Genomic DNA, 27,931 nt, shown 5'->3' on the forward strand with positions numbered 1-27,931 from the left:
ATCCTTAGGTTTTTGAATGACTTAAGAATTGAGAAATATGCTATAAAAAGGATACTAAGGATTAAACCCCAATGCTCCTTGACTCTCTTGAAATTGTCCCCTTGCTCTTTCTTTTCTTTAAGGACGAAAATTATAACCTTCCTAGGGTTATAGAATTTTAGTAACACTCATAAAATTCGTGAAAAATTTAAACTTTTAAAACATTCCAAAATCATCATTGTTTACAAACTCTTTCCAAAATAAGATTCATATCAGAGAAATCCCAAAATCATGAAACAAAAACATGAGGAGGTGCACGATCACGCCTTCGCCTTCCCACGATCCTCAGCGGTACCTGAAACATAATCCAACAACTATAAGCCCAACGCTTAGTGAGTTTCCCGCAAAATATCACTACAAAACATAACAAACACAACATGCATAAATGAGCCTTCAGCCTGACTGGATCGCCTCGCAGGGCCTACAACCTATATGGACCACTCCCGAGCCTTCGGCATGACTGGACCACATCGTAGGGCCTACAGCCTATCCGGACCGCTCGCAGGGCCTTCGGCCTGACTGGATCGCCTCGCAGGGCCTTCAGTCTATCTGGACCGCCTTGGGTCTGTTGGCCTTTAGCACAAAGTAGGACCGCCTCAACCCGACCACACAAACACATGTCGACATATACATAACTGATAAACACATAATCAATTAATAGGCAAGCGCAGATCATACAGATCAATAAGCATAGCATCATCCTATCTACTAGGATACCGATCTAACAGATTACTACCGCAATAAGCATACGAGAAACCATGATAACAATCCAACAGGGCCGAAATTGGTGCCTTCGACCCATAAGTATAGTGAGGAAGACTCACCTCACAAGTAGTGCTAAACCGGTAAAATCCAACTCCAAAACTCATCTCCGGACTCAACAGCCTACAACCACCATATGACCATTCTATCAAAGCCTCAAAATACCCAAAATGCCCTCAAAAGTCAAACTTGGTCAACCATGGTCAAAGTCAAAGTCAACAGTCCATGTTGACCCAACTTGTTGAGTGCACATGTCAACTCCTCGAGTTCCTACAGTTTCCAAAAAAGCAGGAAAACCCTATCCAACTGGTCGAGTTGTCAAAACAACTCGTCGAGTTTTCCCAACTTAACTCATTCAGTCCTTTTTCATCCCTTCTAATTCTCAAGAATGTAGATCTGGTACCCAAGAGCTGGAAAACCATGTAAAGTTGCTAACTTTTACGTCCATGCATGACACCAAGAGGCTACCACACTCAAATATGGCTTAACCAAGGACTTAGAACATGAAGGAGGCCTAGATCTATATAAAGCTTGAAACTTTAAGCCCAAGGAGGCCACAAAATGCCCAGATCTAAAGTGGCAACTTCAAGAAATGACCAAACCCAAGAATGACTCCAAAATGAACCAAAAATGACAATAAACTTCCAAGGAGGAGATCGATCTAAGCAATAAGTGATCAAGGTATCGACTTTATACCTCAAAATGGTTGCAACAACAGAGAATATTTCGGATCTAAAGCCTTCCTCTCAATCAAGCCTCTTTAAACTCCAATCTTCTTCCAAAAGAACACCAAGAAACACTCCTCAAGCTCTCACATACACAAAAATGAGAGAGAGTGCACGAACTAGGGTTTTCTGGACAGAGGGGCGGATAAGGAGGCCATCCAAAGGCCATAAGGCCTTTAAATAGGGTGCAACACCCTAAAAATTAGGGTTTCATAATCAGCCACCAACTCGTCGAGTTTTCCTCAACAACTCGTTGAGTTGGGAAGCTTCCAACACGTCGAGTTGAGGCCTTCAACTCGACGAGTTCCAAATGGAAATTTACCTTTTAAGCCATAAATCTCATACCTAGGAATCGGGATGTTACAACTCTCCTCCACTTGAACTAGGCTTCGTCCTCGAAGCCTGATGCGGTGAACAAATCCGGATAATGCTCCCGCATCTTAGCCTCCGGCTCCCATATCCACTCGGATCCCTTCCGATGCTACCACTGTACCTTTACCAAAGGTCTCTCCTTGCTCCGCAGAATCTTTACCTTCCTTTCCAGAACCACCACTGGCCTCTCAATATAGTTCAGATGCTCATCAACCCGAATTTCATCCAATGAAACCACTGCATCCTCTTCCAGCATGCACTTCCGCAACTGCAAAACGTGGAAAGTGCTATGAATCTGACCGAGCTACTCCGGTAGATCTAATCTATACGCAACCTTGCTAACCCTGGCAATAATCCGGAATGGTACAATATACCAAGGACCCAACTTTCTCCTCTTCCTGAAATGGATCACACCTTTCCAAGGTTAGACCTTCAGTAACACCATATCATCGACCTGAAACTCCAAATCAGATCGGTGCCGGTCGGCATAAGTATTCTACCGACACTGGGCGGTCTGCAATCGCTTCCGGATCTGCTGAATCATATCTGTAGTCTGCTAAACTACTTCGGTCTGACCCATGACTCTGTGACTAACCTCGCCCCAACAGACTGGCGTACGACATCTCCGCCCATACAACAGCTCAGAAGGCGGAGCACCAACACTAGAGTGAAAACTGTTGTTGTAAAAGAACTCAACAAGAGGTCAAGGAGTCCCAACTCCCACCAAAACCGATAACGCGTGCTCGCAACATATCCTCGAGAGTATGAATACTCCGCTCGCTCTGGCCGTCAGTCTGCGGGTGATAAGTTGTGCTGAAATGCGGCCTCGTGCCCAGTTCCTCATGGAACTTCTGCTAGAAACGGGAGGTGAACCGAACATCACAGTCTGAAACAATAGAGACCGGAACCCCATGGCGAGCAACGATCTCGTGAATATACACATCGGCCAACTTCTCGGCCGACGAGCTCTCCCGAATTGCCAGAAAATGGGCACTCTTGGTCAATTGATCCACGATGACCCAAATAGCATCAAAACCCCTTGCTGTCTTTGGAAACTTGGTGATAAAATCCATCGATATATGCTCTCATTTCCACATGGGAACCTCCAAAGGTTGCAGCTTGCCATGCGACCTCTGATGCTCGGCCTTGACCATCCTGCAGGTTAAGAACCACTCAACATACCAAGCGATCTCTCTCTTCATGAGCCTCCTACAACACAATCTGTCTGACTCCACCAGACACAGGAACCCACTCCCGTCCGTAACGGTTCAGCAAACCACGACTGTCCGACACAAATCTGGTAATCTCACCCTTGATCCTCCCAATCTTCCAATTCTCCTCTCGATTACCCTCAGCCTGAGCCTCCCTAATCAAACCCACAAGTGGAGAATCCACAGATATCCTCATATATGACATCGGAACAGAAAATCCAGCCGACTTGCGGCTCAGGGCATCTGCCACCATATTCGCTTTACCCGGATGGTAAAGAATCTCACAATTATAATCCTTGACTACGTCTAGCCACCTGTGCTGCCTCATGTTCAGGTTCGGCTGATCAATAATATGCCTCAAAGTCTTGTGATTCGTGTAGATGGTACAACGGACCCCACAAAGGTAATGCCTCCAAATCTTGAGAGCGAAAACCACCGCTCCCAACTCAAGATCATGTGTGGGATATCTCATCTCATGCGGCTTCAGCTGTCACGAAGCATAAGCTATCACTCGTCCTCTCTGCATGAGGACCGCCCCCAAGCCGGTGATGGATGCATCACAAAAAACACAAAATCCTCAATTCCCTCCGGGAGGATCAAGACTGGGGCCTCGCAAAGTCTCTGCCGAAGAGTCTCAGATGTTGACTGATGCTTAGGGCCCCACCGGAAATCCACCCCTTCCTCTTCAGACGGGTGAGGGGTACTACAATCTTGGAGAAATCCTGAATAAATCTCCGGTAGTACCCTGCCAGACCCAGAAAACTCCTGATATCCGATGGAGATTTCGAAATCTCCCGCTGCATCACCGCCTCGATTTTGGCTGGATCGACCAAAATCCCATCTTGGTTAACGAGGTGTCCAAGGAACTGAACCTCTCGCAACCAAAACTCGCACTTCGAGAACTTATCATAAAGCATTTCTCGCCTCAAACCCCCTAGAAGCTCGCGAAGATGCTCCTTATGCTGTTCTCTGGTCTTGGAATACACCAAGATATCATCAATGAACACGATAAATGAGCGATCGAGCATCAGCGTGCATACCCGATTCATCAAATCCATGAATATCGTAGGCGCATTGGTGATCCCGAATGGCATCACCACGAACTCGTAATGCCCATAACGAGTCCGGAACGCGGTCTTCTCCACGTCCTCCTCCTTCACCTTGGCCTGATGGTACCCATACCTCAGATCAGTCCGGAACGCGGTCTTCACTTCTCCTTCTTCCTCTTCTTCATATAACACTCTTGGGCCATCAAAACTTTTATCATCTTTCAATGGAATGGAACATGCGCTATACGATGGGCTCTCTTCGGATGTTAATTTGTATCGAGCTTCCATTATACTCATTGATTGAGCAATTTGTGTTATTTGTTGCTCTAAGCTTTTGAGGCTTGCTTGGGTTGTTTCCTGGAAAATTTGGGTAGATGTGGCAATACGTTTCACAATGTCCTCTAAGGACATGCTTGGCCTTTCATTTTGTTGAGGAGGGTATGGATAAGGTTGTTGGAACTGTGAAATTGGTTGGTATTAGTTATTTCCCCAAGCTTGCTATGGGTTTTGGTATTGGTTATTTCCCCAAGGTTGGTTGTTATCCCACCATTGATCATGTTGAGGCTGATCATAACTTCATTGGTTTGACCGGTAATAGCTTCCCTTATCTTGCACTTCTTCCCATTCTCATTGTAAATATGGACACATGTCGGAATGATGTCCATTTTGGGTGCAAAAATCACATAGAAGAGGCATGGGCTGCACACGTTGGTCACTTTCAATCATCATAACTAACCGAGCTAGCTCAGAAAGTTTATCTTCAATGCAAGGAGTGTTCATTTCCGAACCATACTTTTTTTTTCAATTTTGGGGTTTTAAATTAGAGTACCTGCACAATGAGATCTAGGCATAGAGAAACAAACTGATTAAATATAAACCAATCCTCGACAACGGAGCCAAAATTTAGTGGTTGTCGAGGCCAAGAAAATTAATAACCCTAAATATTACACACTAAAATAGTGTATAGTGGTAAATGGATCGAATCCACGGAGATTGGTTCAATTTTATAACTCTATGAAAAATCTCTTTGTAAAAATACTTGTAAAATGACAATAAATTAAAAATCAGGGGTTTGGTCTTTTGAGATACTTGAAAATTGAAATAAACTAGAATTAAACTAAGATTTAAATAGACAATTTCAACAAAAATAAGAGTTTGATGTAAAATCAATAAGGGAAGGATGGTTGACTTAAAGTTTCCTCACTTTGACTTTTGATGAACATATCATTAGTATCCAATGGTGCAATACTTGATTTAAATCCTTAATTTGGCTATAGTAATCCAAGAAGCTTGAGATTACCTAGACTTTTCTTAGTTGTTAAAATGGTTAGAGAAGCTCATAACAATTTCCTTAGTCAAAGTCACAATTTCCATTAAGCATGTAATTAGTGAAAGTCAACTAGCATTAAGAACCAAAAAGTCACCAAATCCAAGAGAAGTCAAATGCTTTCACTACCATGTTGGAGAAAATGTTTTTATGATTGTGTGAAGCAAAAACAGCACAAAAATCATTTGTTGCTTGCTAATTTGAGGATCCTTTACTTAATCAAGAAATTAGCCAACTAATCACCACAAACACATTTAAACTCATGAATAAAAACATAAAAGTAGTGATAAGATGTTAAAACACAAAACATTCCCATAAAGATTTAAGAACATGTTCATGGATTCTTCAACATTCAACAAAAGTTCAAAGGATTCAACAAAAGTCAACCAAGATTAGTTTAGCCAAGCATGGCTAAACTCAAAGAAACAAAGTTAAAGAAGATTGTACCAAACATTTAACAAGAATTAAGAGGTGAAATGATGAAGTTCTTGAGTGTTCTTGGCCTTCAAAATGCTCCAAAACTCCAGAGAGAATGCTCAAAAATCGGATGTCTAAGAGTCCCCAAAAGATGGGCACCAACCTTCCTCAAATAGCCTTCCAAATGGATTTCCGAAATTACCCCTGCAGGGCCTTGCGCGACCCGCGTGCTGTTGCGCGGGTGGGTCTTGAATGTGGCCTCTTTGAGGTTTGGGCCTCCATAGCTTAGCCCACTTGGCCCAGTTCGAGTCCAATCAGCTCCTAGCCCATTTTTCTTCAAGTTTTCTTCATTTTAAGCCCAATTTGGCTTCTCCAAATGATCCATAGCTTCCGAAATCGTCCGATCATCAATCTCTGCATGCTCGAATATTCTCCCGCATCTCGCAAATTTAAAGTTTATTTCTTCCACGCCTTCAATTAATAGGCAAGCCCACTCCAAGCATCAACTCCATTATCACCAAGCCCTAAATTCTTGTTTTCCTCCAAATCCAATCGGCTCCCAAAGATTCCGCACCGCTAGTCTCCTTAAAATCTGCAATTATGCTCACGAAACTAGAAAATACCCGAAATGGTCATAAAATAACAAAAAGGAAATTATGCATGGAAATTAACTAAATTATGGATGAAATATGCTAAAATAAACTATAAAAAGAAGTAAATGAAATGAAACTATCACATCACCCCAAGCTTAAACCTTACTTGTCCTCAAGTAAGACAAGACTAAAATGAACTCGGGATGAACTAACCTAAGAAAAATAAAAAGAATGGATAGAACCGCGGAACCTGATCACAGTTAGTCAACATGGTCAGAATTAATCTTGTTATTATCTCATGACTTTTTCATCCGATGACAATGGAACCATAAACCACAGCCAGGACAACTCCTCTAGGTGAGTAAGGAGGGATGGTCAGTCGCAGCCCCAATGGAACATACATACAATGAAGAACATCTGTAGTAGGGAGAAAGCAGCTGGATGGGCTCGAGTGGAGCTCTTCTTTAAGTGTACACTCTTATCACGAAAGTTGCGTGATCTCACGTCTGTCGGCCACTCTCAAATGTGATTGGGTTTCATCGCTCGGGCACCATTGTAGGAATCAGTTCACTTAGTGTTGGCCCAAATCTCCCGTAGTATCCGACTCGACAGTCTCTCTAACATCACCAATTTGTGAAAAGAAACAACTCGATCTATATACAATAAAACAAACCTATACAAATAAATAAGTATCAAACGTCGGGTGACCAAACTGTAGGAAAATTTGTTCAATAATTGAACCGGTCACCCATCCAAGATAATCGTGGCTTGGAATCTGCTTGGGATTCTCTTTTTTTTTTTTTTTTGCTGTTGTTGTAGTTTTTTTTTAGACTTGACTGTAATAAATGCACTAACATAACGAATTTTTTATCAAGAACACTTTTTGACTCGAAATTTGGTTCCCAAAAATATGTAAGTGGAACCGAAGGGTAATAATAATCCGAATGGTCTAAATTTTGAAAATGACCATGTGTGGATCATAGAGATGTAAGCTCCTTTTCAAACTTGTGATTTTTCAAAAATAATGAAAATGTCCAAATGTGGACTAAAATTCTCTCTACAATCCTAAGAAAATCGGAAAAAAAATATGGTGATGCAAGGAGACCGGATATAGATTCTACTCGGGGACAAGCACCAGTGATTCATCCTAACAATTCAAACATGATCAAGTGTGATCCTCACGGCGGTATTGACCGCAGGGCTAAAAACATCCATTGCTATAGTATATCCTACAGTTGTTAGTATTGCATGCATAATTCTTCATGAAAGCTACCTGGCCTTGATCACTTACCCCTTTAAGCTTCCAGCATCTGATCCCAAGTATGAAGTCCCAAACTGCAGCTAGTGGTCCCGGTTCGATGGGTGAGATAGCAACAACATCCTGGACCAATAATGATACAATAACTGTGAACCTGTTCCATGGCATCCAGGGGGGATAAACAGATAACAAAAATGCATGAATGCTAATGCCCTAAGCTAAATGTTATGCAAAAATAAAAAGTAGAAAAGAAGAAAATAAAATATTTTTGGAATTTTATAAAAAAAATGAATGAAAATTAGCTTAAAACTAAAATGTTATGCAACCTAATTAAAAATGCATGAAAAAATAAAAGGAAAATGAAATGCCCCACCCCAAGCTTAAGAACAAGCATTGTCCTCAATGCTTAAGGTAAGGGCAGAAATGACCTAAATCGAAGGATTGGATGACGGGAGATGTCTGTGGCGGTGGTTTCGTGAAATTACGACCGGTAGAATTCCGACAATCTTGAATTTTCCAGCGAGGTGGGTACTGGAAGGTTATGTTCTTGAGAGGAATGGAGTGGGAGGTCAAGATGATTAAATGAAGAAGAAGGGAAGTTGAACATTTTAATCTATGGGTCAACAAGGGTCAATTTTGGTCAATGTTGGTCAAGAAAAGTCAAAAGGTCAACTCATTAAAACCTTTGGTCAACATCTGGTCAAATAATAGCCAAAAATAGCCCGAATTGCCCAGCACAGTGCGAGGGGCGCGCAGAGTAGCACGCGGGTCGCGCAGACCTTGCAGTTAAGTCTTGGGCCAATGTCGCTTCATCACACCTGGCCGCGCAACCCACCCGCGCAACAACACGCAGGTTGCACAACTCGCTGATCCTGATCTTCCTTTTTGCTTCATTTTTCTTCGTTTTTTCACCCGTTCTTGCTTTGGAAGGCCCCAAACACCTAGAAACTCTTGATTTTTTCAAAAACAACTCTTTTGAATCCCAAACACATCTTCACAACTCATTTATTTAAATTAAAAACACGAAACCACAATGCTTTCCAAAAATGCCCTTCTTCAACGTCTTTGGCGAGACGCCTCCAAACTTCACTTTAATACATTGGGGTGTCCAAATGGATGACATCTTGGACATTTGAATCAAAACCTTCATAGAACGGATTCAATTGATGTCTATTAACCTTGCAAATTTGCCCAGTGTCTATATTTTTTAATTTCCACACCTCCATTGGGACTCTTTTCTTGTATTTGACTTTGTTTTTACGGGAGAACCATAACGGACTTAGACCTTTGATAATAGCAATCATCCAACCATATTCGTTCTTGTACTTGTTCATTAAGGTGACCAACTCTTCTCTCTTTGACATGGTGGTTGAGTAGGTGACCGGTTGGGCGTCTTCTTTCTCGGGATACGTATCCTTTGAAGGGTCCGACAGATTTATCGCTTCCGGATCTTGTGGTTGTTCTACAACTGGAGTTAGTTTCTCAATGGTAGTGGGTGGCTCAACCTCTCTTTCATTAACCCTTATTACTTCCTTTATAGTTTCATTGACAACATTCTCAATTTCTTCCTCCTTTCTAACAGCCTCTTTCACTTCTCCTTCTTCCTCTTCTTCATATAACACTCTTGGGCCATCCAAACTTTTATCATCTTTCAATGGAATGGAACATGTGCTATACGCTGGGCTCTCTTCGGATGTTAATTTGTATCGAGCTTCCATTATACTCATTGATTGAGCAATTTGTGTTATTTGTTGCTCTAAGCTTTTGAGGCTTGCTTGGGTTGTTTCCTGGAAAATTTGGGTAGATGTGGCAATACGTTTCACAATGTCCTCTAAGGACATGCTTGGCCTTTTATTTTGTTGAGGAGGGTATGGATAAGGTTGTTGGAACTGTGAAATTGGTTGGTATTGGTTATTTCCCCAAGCTTGGTATGGGTTTTGGTATTGGTTATTTCCCCAAGGTTGGTTGTTATCCCACCATTGATCATGTTGAGGCTGATCATAACTTCATTGGTTTGACCGGTAATAGCTTCCCTTATCTTGCACTTCTTCCCATTCTCCTTGTAAATATGGACACATGTCGGAATGATGTCCATTTTGGGTGCAAAAATCACATAGAAGAGGCATGGGCTGCACACGTTGGTCACTTTCAATCATCATAACTAACCGAGCTAGCTCAGAAAGTTTATCTTCAATGCAAGGAGTGTTCATTTCCGAACCATACTTTTTTTTCAATTTTGGGGTTTTAAATTAGAGTACCTGCACAATGAGATCTAGTCATAGAGACACAAACTGATTAAATATAGTGGTTGTCGAGGCCAAGAAAATTAATAACCCTAAATATTACACACTAAAATAGTGTATAGTGGTAAAGGGATCGAATCCACGGAGATTGGTTCAATTTTATAACTCTATGAAAAATCTCTTTGTAAAAATACTTGTAAAATGACAATAAATTAAAAATCGAGGGTTTGGTCTTTTGAGATACTTGAAAATTGAAATAAACTAGAATTAAACTAAGATTTAAATAGACAATTTCAACAAAAATAAGAGTTTGATGTAAAATCAATAAGGGAAGGATGGTTGACTTAAAGTTTCCTCACTTTGACTTTTGATGAACATATCATTAGTATCCAATGGTGCAATACTTGATTTAAACCCTTAATTTGGCTATAGTAATCCAAGAAGCTTGAGATTACCTAGACTTTTCTTAGTTGTTAAAATGGTTAGAGAAGCTCATAACAATTTCTTTAGTCAAAGTCACAATTTCCATTAAGCATGTAATTAGTGAAAGTCAACTAGCATTAAGAACCAAAAAGTCACCAAATCCAAGAGAAGTCAAATGCTTTCACTACCATGTTGGAGAAAATGTTTTTATGATTGTGTGAAGCAAAAACAGCACAAAAATCATTTGTTACTTGCTAATTTGAGGATCCTTTACTTAATCAAGAAATTAGCCAACTAATCACCACAAACACATTTAAACTCATGAATAAAAACATACAAGTAGTGATAAGATGTTAAAACACAAAACATTCCCATAAAGATTTAAGAACATGTTCATGGATTCTTCAACATTCAACAAAAGTTCAAAGGATTCAACAAAAGTCAACCAAGATTAGTTTAGCCAAGCATGGCTAAACTCAAAGAAACAAAGTTAAAGAAGATTGTACCAAACATTTAACAAGAATTAAGAGGTGAAATGATGAAGTTCTTGAGTGTTCTTGGCCTTCAAAATGCTCCAAAACTCCAGAGAGAATGCTCAAAATTCGGATGTCTAAGAGTCCCCAAAAGATGGGCACCAACCTTCCTCAAATAGCCTTCCAAATGGAGTTCTGAAATTACCCCTGCAGGGCCTTGAGCGACCCGCGTGTTGTTACGTGGGTGGGTCCTGAATGTGGCCTCTTTGAGGTTTGGGCCTCCATAGCTTAGCCCACTTGGCCCAGTTCGAGTCCAATCAGCTCCTAGCCCATTTTTCTTCAAGTTTTCTTCATTTTAAGCCCAATTTGGCTTCTCCAAATGATCCATAGCTTCCGAAATCGCCTGATCATCAATCTCTGCATGCTCGAATATTCTCCCGCATCTCGCAAATTTAAAGTTTATTTCTTCCAAGCCTTCAATTAATAAGCAAGCCCATTCCAAGCATCAACTCCATTATCACCAAGCCCTAAATTCTTGTTGTCCTCCAAATCCAATCGCCTCCCAAAGATTCCGCACTGCTAGTCTCCTTAAAATCTGCAATTATGCTCACGAAACTAGAAAATACCCGAAATGGTCATAAAATAACAAAAAGGAAAATATGCATGGAAATTAACTAAATTATGGATGAAATATGCTAAAATAAACTATAAAAAGAAGTAAATAAAATGAAACTATCAGGAATCGGAATCAAATCGATCGGAAAGGACACCCCGAAGATCTCTAGAATGCAACCCTTATATATCGAAGAAGCAGAAACCCTGTGTTCGTTGGCGATAGAAACTCGCAACGGACACTCCAACTCCCCCATAGGCAAAACAAGCTCCCTACTGAAGGACCGAGAAACAAAAGACCGACTCGCACCTGAGTCAAACAACACTAAAGCAGGCAAGGAGTTCACTAAGAACGTACCTAATAGAGGTACAAAGATATAAGCATAAACAATCATAATCAAAAGATAAGAGATAGAAACATACCAGTCACAATGTTTGGTGCTGTCCTGGCCTCCTCGGCAGTGAGCTGGAAAGCTCGACCCAGAGCCCTCGGGGGCTCCGCCCTGCCCTGACTCCCATCAGTGATCCTCAATGTAGCTGGCGCGGGGGCCTGCGCCAGCTTAGCGGCGAGCAACGTACAATTGACCTTCACATGGCCAACCTGATCACAATGATAGCAGATCCTCATACCCTGAATCGTGGCGGACTAGCGGTAGTCCCTCGCATAATGCCCCTCCTTGCCACATTTGTGGCACCCACTTCTAGGTCGACATGCTCTAACATGAACCTTCCCGCACTCCCCATAAGTACGGCCACGCTGACCTCCGGACCTAGAATCGGCGGCCTTGAACCGCTTTGGTGTCGGCTGCGATTGTGTGGAGGCCTCCCTCTTCTCAGTCAACTGTAACTCTATCTCAAGATCATGCCGCCTAGCGGCCTCCTGTAACTCCAAAAAAGTATCACACCGCTGGGCAGCAACAAACTGCCAAATATCTGTCTTGAGCATGCTCAAGTAACGGGTCATCTGAGCCTGCTCCGAAGCAAACTCAGGGCAAAACATAGCCCTCTCAGTAAACATCCGGGTGATCTCCGTCACCGACTCCGACCTCTGCCTCAAATCCAAAAACTCCTGAGACAACCTCTCATGCTCAACTCGCGGTATGTAACGAGTATGAAACATCTCTCTAAGCTGATCCCAAGATACTGCAGCCCTCTGCTCATCAGAATACAATCCCGTAATAAGTCTCCACCAATCCTTTGCTCCAGACCTCAGAAGGTTCAGAGCGCACCTGACCTTCTGGTCAGCAGGGCATGAACATGTGAAGAAACACCCCTCCACATCAGATAGCCACCTCATGGATATAATCGGGTCCTGGACTCCATCGAATGTCGGGGGATTCGTATTATCGAAGTCCCGATACTGAAAGACCCGCCCTGGTCCGACACCTGCAGCCGCCACGGCTGTGGAGGCTGCAGTAGCAGCCATCTCAGCTGTGACATCCCCATTTTCACGGCCAGAAAAGACCGGTTTTGTTTATGCTTTATAGAAATCAGAGTACCTCTTTTAATAAAAATGTTGCGGAATTTGTTCCCAGAAAAACATGATACATACGTTATCAGAGCATTTTCGAAGAAATGTATTTTTATTCATTTTAAAACATTGGGATGTCATCGTCAATATAGAAAAACAAGCATAAACAGAACTTACATTCATTATCACTAGTGATTTATATCTCCTTAATCCCTCAGTGTAATGTAACTTCATATAGACATCTGTGATACAAATAAACTGAGTGGGTCAGGTTGGGAAACCTGGTGAGTACATAGGGTTTTCAACCCACAATAATATAATTATTATGTTTAAACATCAAACAATCAACCCAATTACCCATCCACATTATCTTATTTATTCTTAAGGATCTACCCTAAGAATCAGCTATTCCTCGTTCATTTATTCCTAAGGATCATCCTAAGGAATCGGCACGAAGTCCATCGTTGCCACGGTTTACACAACGGGCACTAAGTCTGCATAGTCGTCAGGGTTTAGGCACCAAGTCTGTATGGTCTCCAGGGTTTAGGCACCACATCTGCATGATCGCCAAGGTTTAGGCACCAAGTCTGCATGATCACCAAGGTTTAGAGTACACCGGGTGAACACATCGTTCACAACACCTACAGGTTACGAGCCTGCTAGTGTTCCACTGGACTGTCTAGAATAGTCTGTGGTTGTCATCCATACTCTGCTAGATGACGGGGCCACGCTTGGGTAAAAGGTTTCTCTCATTGTTCACCTCTCACCCTTATCTCATGGTCTATATCACCTCTTATCTCAACATTCAATTCATATTTCATCTACCCATGTTTTACCCAACATATTTTGTAGATATAAAATACATATACAGTTTAAATCATTTAAAACATGTATAAAATCTTTCATTCAGCATAGACAGCAAGTATTCAGACAATATGCACACATAACACGTAATTTATATTAAAATACTTCATATTTATGTGTAAGATGAAAGTAACTATGCACTCACCTGATAAGGTGGTGACTCGGTACTCGGACAGCGCTTCGTTTACTTAAAAAAGCTTCTTTCGACAAAACCTAGTATCATTACCACTAGAGTTTAGTCTAAGGTTCGACGAGACTAATTAATAGTCTAGCTATTATTATATAAGCGTTAAACAATACTATTCAACCACTATGTATAGACAGGGGCCAGACATAGAACACCGGAGGGCAGGATCATTTTGGCATAAAGCACTTCTGAATCCAGCAACCCAAGCGGCCCTCCAAACCAGATTCCCCGTACCGCGAGTGGTTAAAAAGATATTATAACGACACTTATATAACTCATAATAATAGCCCAAATAATTATTATAAGGTCCTAATAACATTACTATATTGAAACATAAGTTATACTAAAGATAGGGTAGGCGTAGCTTACTTACAACGAGTTTTTTTCAAAACCGGGCTCCGCTTGGAGCAGCGTTTCTGAGCCAAAAGGCTCTTTTCTCGGGGCTTCAAGAGCCTCGGGGCTTCCTTCGGGTGCTAGGGGGTTTACCTAGACTTTAGGGGGCTTAAGGGGAGCTAGAGAGAGGTTCTAGAAAGAGAAAGAGAAGTTGGAAGGTGTAAGAAATGAGGGTGCCCCGACACTCTATTTATAGGCTGGAAGTCACCAAAACTCGTCGAGTTCCAGGCCAGGTGTCACCATCTGGTGGCTAGCCTTGGGGAGGAAGTAACGGCCAGGATTTCGCCACGTCACCCGATTTCGCACAACACCCTCCCGACTTAGAAAAATCATAACTCTTGCATACAAGCTTCATTTTTGACATTCTTCATATCCACACGTAGGTAAAAACAAGATCCACAACTTTCATTTTGACTCCGTTGGATAATTCTCGACTGATCTTAAATTTAACAGTAGGAGGAGATAAGATTGTTAAATGACCGCGAAGAATTTGTAACTCCTTCATACGGACTCCGTTTTTGTCTGTCTTTTTATTGTTGAGTTCCTATTAATGAGATCTTCAACTCTCATTTAGGTCGCGTAGGCTAAAAACCGCTCGAACTAAAATTCGAGTTTTGGGTTGTGCATTGCTATGCCAAATCTTAGAAAATTCATAACTTCCTCATACGAAGTCAGATTTGGGCGTTATTTTTTTGTATGTTCGTGGTTTAACGTATTATACGACTTTCGTTTAGATTAATAAGGGTAAAATGTCTTCTATCATAAATTCACTATTTACGTCTCCCGGTGCCGTGCCGTGCCGGTTTTGCCGTAAAACTTCGACGGGTCATAACTTCTTCGTTATAACTCGGATTTCGGTGTTCTTTATATGTACGGAACCCTTGTAACATATACTACCACTTGGTTAAGATTACTACTTCTAAATAATCTTCCATCAAAAAGTCATTTTTGACACTTATTGTCTTTAAATTGACTAGCCCGAATCTACGGGCGTTATAGTTATCTCCCCCTTAGGATGATTACGTCCCAGAATCATCAACGAAACAGGGTTGTATAATGACTCTATACGTTATCTCTTCATCCCAAGTAATAATCGTATCTTCTATGTTGCTTCAAACGAGTATCTAACTCTTGGACTCCATAACTGCAGGCGGTGCTCGATCTTCCACCTACTCCCTATCTCACGTTGGACCCCAAGTTATGACCTTCAAGTCACAATCTAGATCCTTACTGGAGACTGCTTCTTCTTCTTAACAATCTTAGGATTACTACCATGGACCGATGTGTCATATTGTAATGACCTATCATCGTATGTTGCAACGCTTAGTCTTAGGTCTTTTTAGAGTCAAATTTCCAGAACAGACTATACCTCCGTTCATGTTCTAATGTGATATAATCACATCTTAAAAGGTAGCATTCCTAGCTGTGACAACCCGAAATTTCTATCTTGTACAACCATTCACTTCAATAGAAGTCATAATTGTTTCTTCTAACTTTTAAGTTTTTTGGAGTCAGTTTGAGTGTTCTAAAGCCTAGTACTTCAAGAGATAACTGGAGGGAGTATACTTTAGGGTAAAGTGTGCAACATTTAAGTTCCAAAACTCCAAGAGTTTGGAGTTTACGGCCCAAATAGTGTTAGGGTCGTAAACCCTAAAGACTATATAAATGACACTTAGTCATTTTTAGCTTTTTTTCACATTTTCAAGTCTAGAAACCATTTCTCTCTCAAGTATCATCCAATTCTTCTTAAAGATCTTCAAGAAAGTAAGTATTTCTTTCCTTGTTTAGTTGATATCTTCCTTAATCTAGTGATCTTACATGATTTCATCCATGAAATCATTCCTTTTGCTTAGATCTTCAAGCATTCTTCATTTCACCAAGAACACCAAGAACACACACTAGTGTTCTTGGGCCGTGAACTCCCTTACAAGCTCCTAGATTGTAAGTATTCTTACCTTAGCTTGTTATAAGGCTTGTTTCACTTCTTATTCAACTAGAAAACACCAAGAATCACAAGTCCATAAGGTGTTTACGGCCACGACATGTTCTTGAGCCGTAAACCCTAATGAAGGGGGCATAGTGAGCCCTAGTCCCTTCCTTAGCCTTGGATGCAAGCCTAGATCACTTCCTTGAAGTGTTTAGGACCTTAAACATCAAAAAGATCAAGAACACATAGAGTTTACGGCCGTAAACTCATGGAGAAATGACCAAGGGGCCGTAAACTCTATAAAGTGGTGCAATTGTGCCACCATGACTTCCAAAGGCTTGGACTTGACTATAAGATGCTAAATCATGACTTGTAAGACCTTTTAGCACAAAATGGTACATTATACCATGAGTTTACGGCCGTAAACTCATGGGTAAATGACCAATGGCCGTAAACTCAAGTGTTATGACCATTATGGCCATAAGCTCAAATGTAAGGACATACTCTCATTAGATACAACCCTTTGGTACTACTAGCACTTGAATCAAAGTGTTATCCATGTTTTAGGGTGTCTTTACTTGATTAATTAGTTGCTAAGTGACTAATTAGATGCATATATGTGTCATTATATGTTAAATAGGATCCGTGTGTGTGTTCAAGTCTTCACTTGACACTTAGCATCCTATACCATCCGTTCATCCAAACCACTCACTACAGGTGAGTTCATACCCCTTAATCAATCTTTTAAATGATTTTAAATGCTTTTATGGGGGGGGGGAATACAAGTTGAACTATTATAGTTATTATATCAATCACATGTGATTAATAACTACCAAACAAGTGGATTTCTTACTTTTCAAACTAGGTTATCAAACAAACTACTTCAAACTGTTTTACAAACTCTTTTACATGTTAAATCCTTTCATTAAACTCTTTTAAACTTATTATTTTGTTAAATGTGTATCTATATAGATATAGTTATATAAGTAGGATTGAAAGGACTTACGACTGATAACTCACCTTACCTCCTGTTCCTTGTTTGGTTGTGGACTTAGGTATCGGTTGTTTGTCCGAAGGTCGTTTGAATCCAAGTTATATATTATGTATATGTATATAGATATAAAAGTTCCTTCTTTCAATTCAATACCTTTGGGTAGCAAAGGTATACAAACATGTTCATACATACAAACAACATTACTAGTAAACTATAATAGGTATAGTTTAGGAAGTTACGAATACTATTACTAGAATAATGAAACATACAATGAGTCAGTTCATACATGAGTCAACACATACTATTATGAGAAACAGAGAGAACATACATACATACTAGAAAGAGAGAGAACATACAATACAGCTAGTACATACTATACATTATACAAGAGAACATACTATTATGAGAAACAGAGAGAACATACATACATATTAGACAGAGAGAGAACATACAATACAGCTAGTACACACAATACATATACAAGAACACTACAACAGTTATGTGAGCCACGTAACGGGGCATGGCATCACCTGTCATGGCTCGTTTTGTATCCAGAATCTCCTTAAGTAGAGAGCGTTGAGTTTGTGTATAGATCTATACTGGATTGACTATCCTACACCTTGCTGCTCGCTACAGTGGGACTTGCAAGTCTACGGGTGCCAAACGTCATTCCTAACGACGTCTTTCATCGTCGTGTTTTTAGTCGGTAGTATGGTACAGGCATATCACATGGTACTTTAAATAACAATTGGTTTAAGGTAGTTAGTACAGCAGTAGTTACTTAATACAACACTACAGTACTATTTTATTTCCCCATTGCATTCACTTTGTGACCTTCACACAATGAACAGTAATGTAAAAACTATATTTTGGTTAATGATAGTCAGATTTGGGAAAATACATACTCTTACAAGAGACTTACATACAAACATTTGATGCCTTGGTAGAAGGCTACTTTTAGTAGAAAACATAGGGTTTTCTAGGAGATACAAACATTTACAAACATTTACAAACTTATACATCAAGTACTTACAAACACTTTCATACAAACAATGACACTAAAATACATATGATCTCACCAGCTTTAAAGCTGATAAACTCTTTCAAAATAACTTGTATTCTCAGGTCACCAGTAGACAGGTACTGGTGCCAGGTTTTGAGAAGATGGACTCGTTCAAGACTCATCTTTTATTTTGATTCATATTTTTGGTGTCTGTTAAACTTGACAGAACACACTTGTATTAAAAGTATATTATTAATGCAATGGATGATGTTGTTGCTTGTTTACTACTATGCATTGTTGTGATACTGTACATGACGTCCTCCGCCCCCGAACGTTTCCGTCGTTCCGGTTTTGGGGTGTGACACTAGCTACAAGCAACTATCGCGATACCTCTACTGATCGCTTTGATTGTCTTTCACTTTAATCTTCTAGCTTAAGTCAGATGCTACATTGGACTTGGTTCTCTGAACCATGTAACATACTCATCTTAGTCGGACTCAATTTGATATGACCACTAGGGTCGGTATAACAACAATCTTCTTAGTCATTACCGAAACGATGGTAACGACATACTTGAATAAAATGGTATCAATTACTAGCTTCTTGGTAACCTTGTGACTTTCCCTGATTCAAGTGTGAGTCCTGTGCTTCCGGTAGTATATGCCTCTACTACCATTCACACCTACTCATACTCGTCCCAAGTATTGTCTCGCAGCTTTCCAAGTTACTATCACAAAAACAATTTTAACACATAAAAATGTGTCCAAACAATCATAAAATTTCCCCTAGACTCTACTAGGACTTCCTCCATGCGTATCTTCAATCATCAATTCTGTTTCAACTCGGTTGGTGGTGGAAATTCCATACGATGGGATAACTTCATGGATTATACCAAAAATCTTTCTTTCTGCTAATCGAAAGTGCACTTCTCCGGTACTAGACATATTATTTATTAGATGCATTCTAAAGGCAAGATATCACTCTTAAAATATCTTCCGCTAGGTATCATTCAATATTGTAAGCCTTCTTATTTCCTCCATTTGCTCAGTCTGCTATGAGTCCTTATCGTGACATTCTATACACCAAAACAGGCGTTCGGTGTATCGAGACGAGAATATATATATAGAGGAATATTTAGACGCGTATTCCTCCATATTACTCCAAAAAGTTACATGCCAGTTCTAATATCGTAATTAAATGTTTAGAAACCTGAGCACATAAAATTTCCAGATCTGGTCGGCAACAGACCATATATCCGATCAAACGATAGCATAAAGCATCACAAATCACTTAGCACATAAAAGCATTTTAGGCATCTTCCCTAATTAAGCTAGTGCTTGTGTCTATTCAGGTGTATTTCCTAAAATATATTAGACACACTCCTCACGATCATCGCTTAGCATTCTAAGTTTAAGTCTAGAAATAAATCCTTATTCGTAGTTCGCTTAAACTAATGCTCTGATACCAACTGTGACAACCCCATTTTCACGGCCAGAAAAGACCGGTTTTGTTTATGCTTTATAAAAATCAGAGTACCTCTTTTAATAAAAATGTTGCAGAATCTGTTCCCAGAAAAACATGATAAATACGTTATCAGAGCATTTTCGAAGAAATGTATTTTTATTCATTTTAAAACATTTGGATGTCATCGTCAATACATAAACATAAGCTTAAACAGAACTTACATTCATTATCACTAGTGATTTATATCTCCTTAATCCCTCAGTGTAATGTAACTTCATATAGACACCTATGATACAAATAAACTGAGTGGGTCAGGTTGGGAAACCTGGTGAGTACTTAGGGTTTTCAACCCACAATAATATAATTATTATGTTTAAAAATCAAACAATCAACCCAATTATCCATCCCCATTATCTTATTTATTCTTAAGGATCTACCCTAAGAATCAGCTATTCCTCGTTCATACATTCCTAAGGATCATCCTAAGGAATCGACACGAAGTCCATCGTTACCACAGTTTACACAACGGGCACTAAGTCTGCATAGTCGCCAGGGTTTAGGCACCAAGTCTGCATGGTCGCCAGGGTTTCGGCGCCAAGTCTGGATGATCGCCAAGGTTTAGTCACCAAGTCTGCATGATCGCCAAGGTTTAGAATACACCGGGTGAACACATTGTTCACAACACCTACAGGTTGCGAGCCTACAAGTGTTCCACTGGACTGTCTAGAATAGTCTGTAGTTGTCATCCATACTCTGCTAGATGACGGGGCCACGCTTGGGTAAAAGGCTTCTCTCGTTGTTCACCTCTCACCCTTATCTCATGGTCTATATCACCTCTTATCTCAACATTAAATTCATATTTCATCTACCCATGTTTTACCCAACATATTTTGTAGATATAAAATACATATACAGTTTAAATCATTTAAAACATGTATAAAAACTTTCATTCAGCATAGACATCAAGTATTCAGACAATATGCACACATAACACGTAATTTATATTAAAATACTTCATATCTATGTGTAAGATGAAAGTAACTATGCACTCACATGATAAGGTGGTGACTCGGTACTCGGACATCGCTTCGTTTACTTAAAACAGCTTCTTTCGACAAAACCTAATATCATTACCACTAAATTTTAGTCTAAGGTTCGACGAGACTAATTAATAGTCTAGCTATTATTATATAAGTGTTAAACAATACTCTTCAACCACTATGTACAGACAGGGGCCAGACATGGAACACCGGAGGGCAGGATCATTTTGGCATAAAGCACTTCTGAATCCAGCAAACCCAAGCGGCCCTCCAAACCAGATTCCCCGTACCGCGAGTGGTAAAAAATATATTATAACGACACTTGTATAACTCGTAATAATAGCCCAAATAATTATTATAATGTCCTAATAACATTACTATATTGAAACATAAGTTATACTAAAGATAGGGTAGGCGTAGCTTACTTACAACGGGTTTTTCTCAAAACCGGGCTCCTCTTGGAGCAGCGTTTCTGTAACGTCTGTAGATCCGGGCTAGTCAATTTAGAGATAATGAGCATCAAAAATGAGTTTTTGATGGGATATTATTAAGAAGTAATAATCTTAGCCAAGTGATAGTATATGTTACTAGGGTTTCGTACATATAAAGAACGCCGAAATCCTAGTTATAACGAAGAAGTTATGCCCGTCGAAGTTTTTCGGCAAAACCGGCACGACACCGGGATACGTAAATATTAAATTTTCGATAGAGGTGTTTTTAGCCTTAGTAATCTAAACAAAATTTGTAGTATACGTTAAACCAAGAAAATACAAAAAAAGAACGCACAAATCCGACTTCGTATGAGGAAGTTATGAATTTTCTAAGATTTGGCATAGTAGTGCATGGCCCGAAACTCGAATTTTAGTTCGAGCGGTTTTTGGCTTACGCGACCTAAATGAGAGTTGAAGATCTCATTAATAGGAACTCAACGGTAAAAAGACAGACGAAAACGGAGTCTGTATGAAGGAGTTACGAATTGTTCGCCATCATTTAACGGTCTAATCTCCTCCTACTGTTAAATTCAAGATCGGTCGAGAATTAGCCGACCGAGTCTAAATAAAAGTTGTAGATCTTGTTTTTACCTACGCGTGGAAAAAAAGAACGTCAAAAACGGAGCTCGTATGCGTAAGTTACGGGGTTTAGAAGTCGGCAGGGTGCTGTGCGAAATTGGGTGACGTGGCTGATTATGGGCCAAGGCTTTCTCTCCAAGGCAAGCCACCAGAAGGTGACATGTGGCATGGACTCGACGAGTAGGAGGACCTACTCGACGAGTAGAGCTGTTTTCCAGCCTATAAATAGAGGTGTCGGGTTCCCTCATTCTTCACACCTTTCCAAACCATTCTTTCTGTCTCTAGACTCTCTCTCTAGCCCCCAAACCCCCCCTAAAGTCTAGGTAAACCCCCTAGCACCCGAAGGAAGCCCCGAGGCTCCCGGAGTCCCGAGAAAAGAGCCTTTCGGCTCAGAAACGCTGCTCCAGCGAAGCCCGGTTTTGAGAAAAACCCGCTGTAAGTGCGCTACGCCTAACCTATCTTTAGTATAGCTTATGTTTTAATATAGTAATGTTATTAGGACCTTATAATAATTATTTGGGCTGTTATTATGAGTTATATAGTGTTGTTTAACGCTTATATAATAATAATAATAGCTAGACTATTAATTAGTCTCGGTGAATATTGAGTTAAACCCTAGTGGTAATGATACTAGGTTTTGTCGAGGGAAATTGTTTTAAGAAGTAACGAAGCGCTGTCCGAATTCAGAATCACCACCTTATCAGGTGAGTGCATAGTTACTTTCAGCTTACACATAGATATGAAGTATTTTATATAAATTACGTGTTGTGTATGCATATTAACTGTATACTTGCTATCTATGCTGGATGAACGATTTTATACATGTTTTAAATGATTTAAACTGTATATGTATTTTATATCTACAAATATGTTGGGTATAACATGGGTAGATGGATGATGAAAGATAAAAGATGATGTGAGTAAACATTGGCAGCTATAAACTTAGTGCCTATTGGACAATCGATGGCAGCTATGGACTTAGTACCTATTAGGTAAACATAGGTAGCTATGCACTTAGTACTTGTTAGGTGTTGGTAGCTATGGACTTAGTACCTGGTAGCTATGGACTTAGTACCTGTTAGATAAACGTTGGTAGCTATGGACTTAGTACCTACATTGGTAGCTATGGATTTAGTACCCGATGAAGGAACTTTTGCAGCTATGGAATTAGTGTATTGGCAGCTATGGACTTAGTGTCGGCCTTATAACCCTGGAAGCAAGGGACTTCGGAATAAACGAATAGATGACTCTTAGGGTAGACCCTTGAGAGTAAGGAAGATAATGGGGATGGGTAAATGGGGTTGATTGTTTGTTGTTTAAACATAATAATTATATTATTGTGGGTTGAAAACCCTATGTACTCACCAGGTTTCCCAACGTGACCCACTCAAGCTTATTTGTATCACATGTGTCGATACGAAGCTACTTTACACTGAGAGATTTAAAAGAGATGTAGATCACCAGTGTAAATAATGTAAGTTCTGTTTATGCTTATGTTTCTGTATTGACAATGACATCCCAATGTTTTGAAAATGAGTAAAAATACATTTCCTCGGAAATGCTTTGATAACCTATTTATCATGTTGTCTGGGAACAAATTCCGCAACATTTTTGTTAAAAGAAGCACTCTGATTTTTATAAAGCATAAACAAAATCGTTTTTTTCTGGCCGTGAAAATGGGGATGTCACAGTTTCTGAGACAAAAGGCTCTTTTCTCGGGGCTTCCTTCGGGTGCTAGGGGGTTTACCTAGACTTTAGGGGGCTTAAGGGGAGCTAGAGAGAGGTTCTAGAGAGAGAAAGAGAAGTTGGAAGGTGTGAGAAATGAGGGTGCCCCGACACTCTATTTATAGGCTAGAAATCACCAAAACTCGTCGAGTTCCAGACCAAGTGTCACCATCTGGTGGCTAGCCTTGGGGAGGAAGCAACAGCCAGGATTTCGCCACGTCACCCGATTTCGCACATCAACCTCCCGACTTAGAAAAATCATAAACCTTGCATACGAGCTCCGTTTTCAACATTCTTAATATTCACGTGTAGGTAAAAACAAGATCTACAACTTTCATGTTGACTCCGTCGGCTAATTCTCGACCGATCTTAAATTTAACAGTAGGAGGAGATTAGACTGTTAAATGACCGCGAAGAATTTGTAACTCCTTCATACGGACTCCGTTTTTGTCTGTCTTTTTATCGTTGAGTTCCTATTAATGAGATCTTCAACTCTCATTTAGGTCGCGTAGGCTAAAAACCGCTCGAACTAAAATTCGAGTTTCGGGTTGTGCATTGCTATGCTAAATCTTAGAAAATTCATAACTTCCTCATACGAAGTCAGATTTGGGCGTTATTTTTTTGTATGTTCTCGGTTTAACGTATTATACGACTTTAGTTTAGATTAATAAGGGTAAAATGTCTTCTATCATAAATTCACTATTTACGTATCCCGGTGCCGTGCCGGTTTTGCCGTAAAACTTCGACGGGTTATAACTTCTTCGTTATAACTCGGATTTTGGTGTTCGTTATACGTACGGAACCCTTGTAACATATACTAACACTTGGTTAAGATTACTCCTTCTAAATAATCTTCCATAAAAAAGTTATTTTTGACGCTTATTGTCTTTAAATTGACTAGCCCGAATCTGCGGGCGTTACAGTTATCTCCCCCTTAGGATGATTACGTCCCAGAATCATCAATGAAACAGGGTTGTATAATGACTCCATACGTTATCTCTTCATCCCAAGTAATAGGATGATTATGCTCGTCGGGCCTTCGGTCTGACTGGATCGCCTCGCAGGGCCTTCAGTCTATCTGGACCGCCTTGGGTCTGTTGGCCTTTAGCACAAAGTAGGACCGCCTCAACCCGACCACACAAACACATGTCGACATATACATAACTCATAAACACATAATCAATTAATAGGCAAGCGCAGATCATACAGATCAATAAGCATAACATCATCCTATCTACTAGGATACCGATCTAACAGATTACTACCGCAATAAGCATACGAGAAACCATGATAACAATCCAACAGGGCCGAAATTGGTGCCTTCGACCCATAAGTATAGTGAGGAAGACTCACCTCACAAGTAGTTCTGAACCAGTAAAATCCAACTCCAAAATTCACCTCGAGACTCAACACCTACAACCACCATATGACCATTGTATCAAAATCTCAAAATGCCCTCAAAAGTCAAACGTGGTCAACCATGGTCAAAGTCAAAGTCAACAGTCCATGTTGACCCAACTCGTCTAGTGCACATGCGAACTCTTCGAGTTCCTACAGTTTCCAGAAAAGCGGGAAAACCCGATCCAACTCGTCAAGTTTTCCCAGCTTAACTCATTCAGTCATTTTCATCCCTTCTAATGCTCAAGAATGTAGATCTGGTACCCAAGAGCTGGAAAACCACGTAAAGTTGCTAACTTTACGTCCATGCATGACACCAAGAGGCTAACACACTCAAATATGGCTTAACCAAGGACTTAGAACATGAAGGAAGCCTAGATCTATATAAAGCTTGAAACTTTAAGCCCAAGGAGGCCACAAAATGCCCAGATCTAAAGTGGCAACTTCAAGAAATGACCAAACCCAAGAATGACTCCAAAATGAACCAAAATTGACAATAAACTTCCAAGGAGGAGATCTAAGCAATAAATGATCAAGGTATCGACTTTATACCTCAAAATGGTTGCAACAACAGAGAAGATTTCGGATCTACAGCTTTCCTCTCAATCAAGCCTCTTCAAACTCCAAGATTCTTCCAAAAGAACACCAAGAAACACTCCTCAAGCTCACACACACATAAAAATGAGAGAGAATGCACGAACTAGGGTTTTCTGGACAGAGGGGCGGATAAAGAGGCCATCCAAAGGCCATAAGGCCTTTAAATAGGGTGCAACACCCTAAAAATTAGGGTTTCATAATCAGCCAACAGCTCATCGAGTTTTCCTCAACAACTCGTCGAGTTGGGAAGCTTCCAATATGTCGAGTTGAGGCCTTCAACTCAACGAGTTCCAAAGGGAAATTTACCTTTTAAGACATAAATCTCATACCTGGGAATCGGGATGTTACAACTTTCAAAAAAAATCATTCCTCCTCCTAGGGTTGTTCTCTTTTCTCTGTTGGTGTCTTAGGTGTGAAGCAAAAGATGGATTCCTTTTATTGTAGCACCCCGTTTAGAAGATGCTCGGTAGCGACTTCGGAGGCCAAGGGTATATGCATAATCTTTCGATTCGGCCTTTTATGGCTCTCGGGTCTTATTCGGAAGGTTGTAGGGATCGGGTGTGGGGCTGGGAGCGTAAGGTTTCTCTCCACCTTTTCGTGGATATGGAGTTCGTAGGAAATGGACTTAGGATGAAGAAGTTATAGTACTTTGAGGTTATTGGCATTATTGGTCCTTAGTGGAGAAAAGTGGCAAGGAGATCCCATGCATGCAAGGTGGCCAGCTGTCACAACTGGCATTTTTTCCAGGAAATTTTGTGATCATGTAAACGTCATCTATGATAATACTTGTAACTCTAACTTGATAGCATACACTATGTTCATTCTATGACCACAAACTTAGTCAAGATTTACAATTGAAATTCAAAACTCTATTCAAAACATTTCAGAAAGTCAATTGGGAGTTGAAAACCCTAGAGATCCAGGTTCAAGTTCATTATGGACTAGGATTTCCTTATTGGGCCTAATGGACCAATAAGCATTCAATTCAACTATATTGGGCTTAGAAACCCTATTTGGATTCTAAATGGACCCAATTCATAAATCTATAACATTTTGGACCATTTGGGCCTAGAATGATTCATTCTAACCCTAATGGGCCTTATTGGGCCATAAATGAATTAAATTGCCCTAATGGGTCATAAACTTCATTCCTTTTTATTCTAATGGGCCGAGAACCTTCCATTTGGGCCCATAATGTCGAAATCAAGCACTAAAGGCCCAAACCACTCCTCCTTTCTCCTTCTCGGCCCAACAACTAAAACAAAAAAAATGAAGAAAACAAGATTTATGTGGGCTTGCCACCTAAATTTTATTTAATGGTAATCTAGGCTAAAAACCCTTAACCATCATGTATTAACCATTTGATTCTCTCTCTTCCTTCTCCTCTAAATTTGGCCGACAACATACACACACCACCACCATCTTCATTTTTCTCAAACTCTCACAAAAATTCTCTCAAGAACTCTCCTCATTCTCTCTAAATTTTCGAGATTTGGTGTGTGTCTTCAAGAGGTTCTCATCTAGATCATCCTTCTTGGTAAGTTATCATCATGTACTACTTGTTATCCTCCATTCCTATGCTAAAATTTCATACTTACAAAGCTTCATTTCATGATCATGTTTCCTAAAAACATTCAAGTTCGAAAACTTCTTCAAGGAAGCAACCAAGGCCGAAAATCACATCATCTTCTTCCATTCTTCTTCAAAAACCGAAACATCAAGCAAAGGTGAGTTCATACCCCCCTTGTTTTCGGTTTTTACATGTTTTTGGGGGAGAATACAAGTGTTCATGTGTAGATCTATGTATTATTGCATGTTGTGTGTGATTTTCTTGGTTTATGTTGTGATTTTGTGATAAATCTTGATGAATCACGAATACTCCAACAAAAATGGGTGAGATTCATAAACTAAAACACTCTAAAAATCATACTACAAGGATAAAAGTGCTATACGTGCTTTAGATGTGAAAAGCAAAACAAAAATCTTGTATAAGGACCATTTTTGACAAGTAAACAAAAGATTGGGATAACTGTTACCACTCACGGTTTTTGTAAGGATCAAAAGGGTCACATAAAAATGAGTTTTTATAACAACAATACTTTTCAAAGGACCAAAAGTGTAATATTTTGCATTATGGGCCTCAATTTGGGCCTTATGGCTTTTTTGGCCCAAATTGCAAAAATAACAATTTTTGGGGATTAAAATGTTATTTAATCAAAACTTGAGCCAAAAATGAGAATAAACAAAAATAAGGGCTGAAAATGACACTTATTTCAAAACTGGGCCAAAAATGT

The sequence above is a fragment of the Lactuca virosa genome, chromosome 6, assembly GCF_052849685.1.
Source record: "Lactuca virosa cultivar CGN04683 chromosome 6, Lactuca_virosa_CGN04683_v6, whole genome shotgun sequence".
In the NCBI taxonomy this organism is placed as follows: Eukaryota; Viridiplantae; Streptophyta; class Magnoliopsida; order Asterales; family Asteraceae; genus Lactuca; species Lactuca virosa.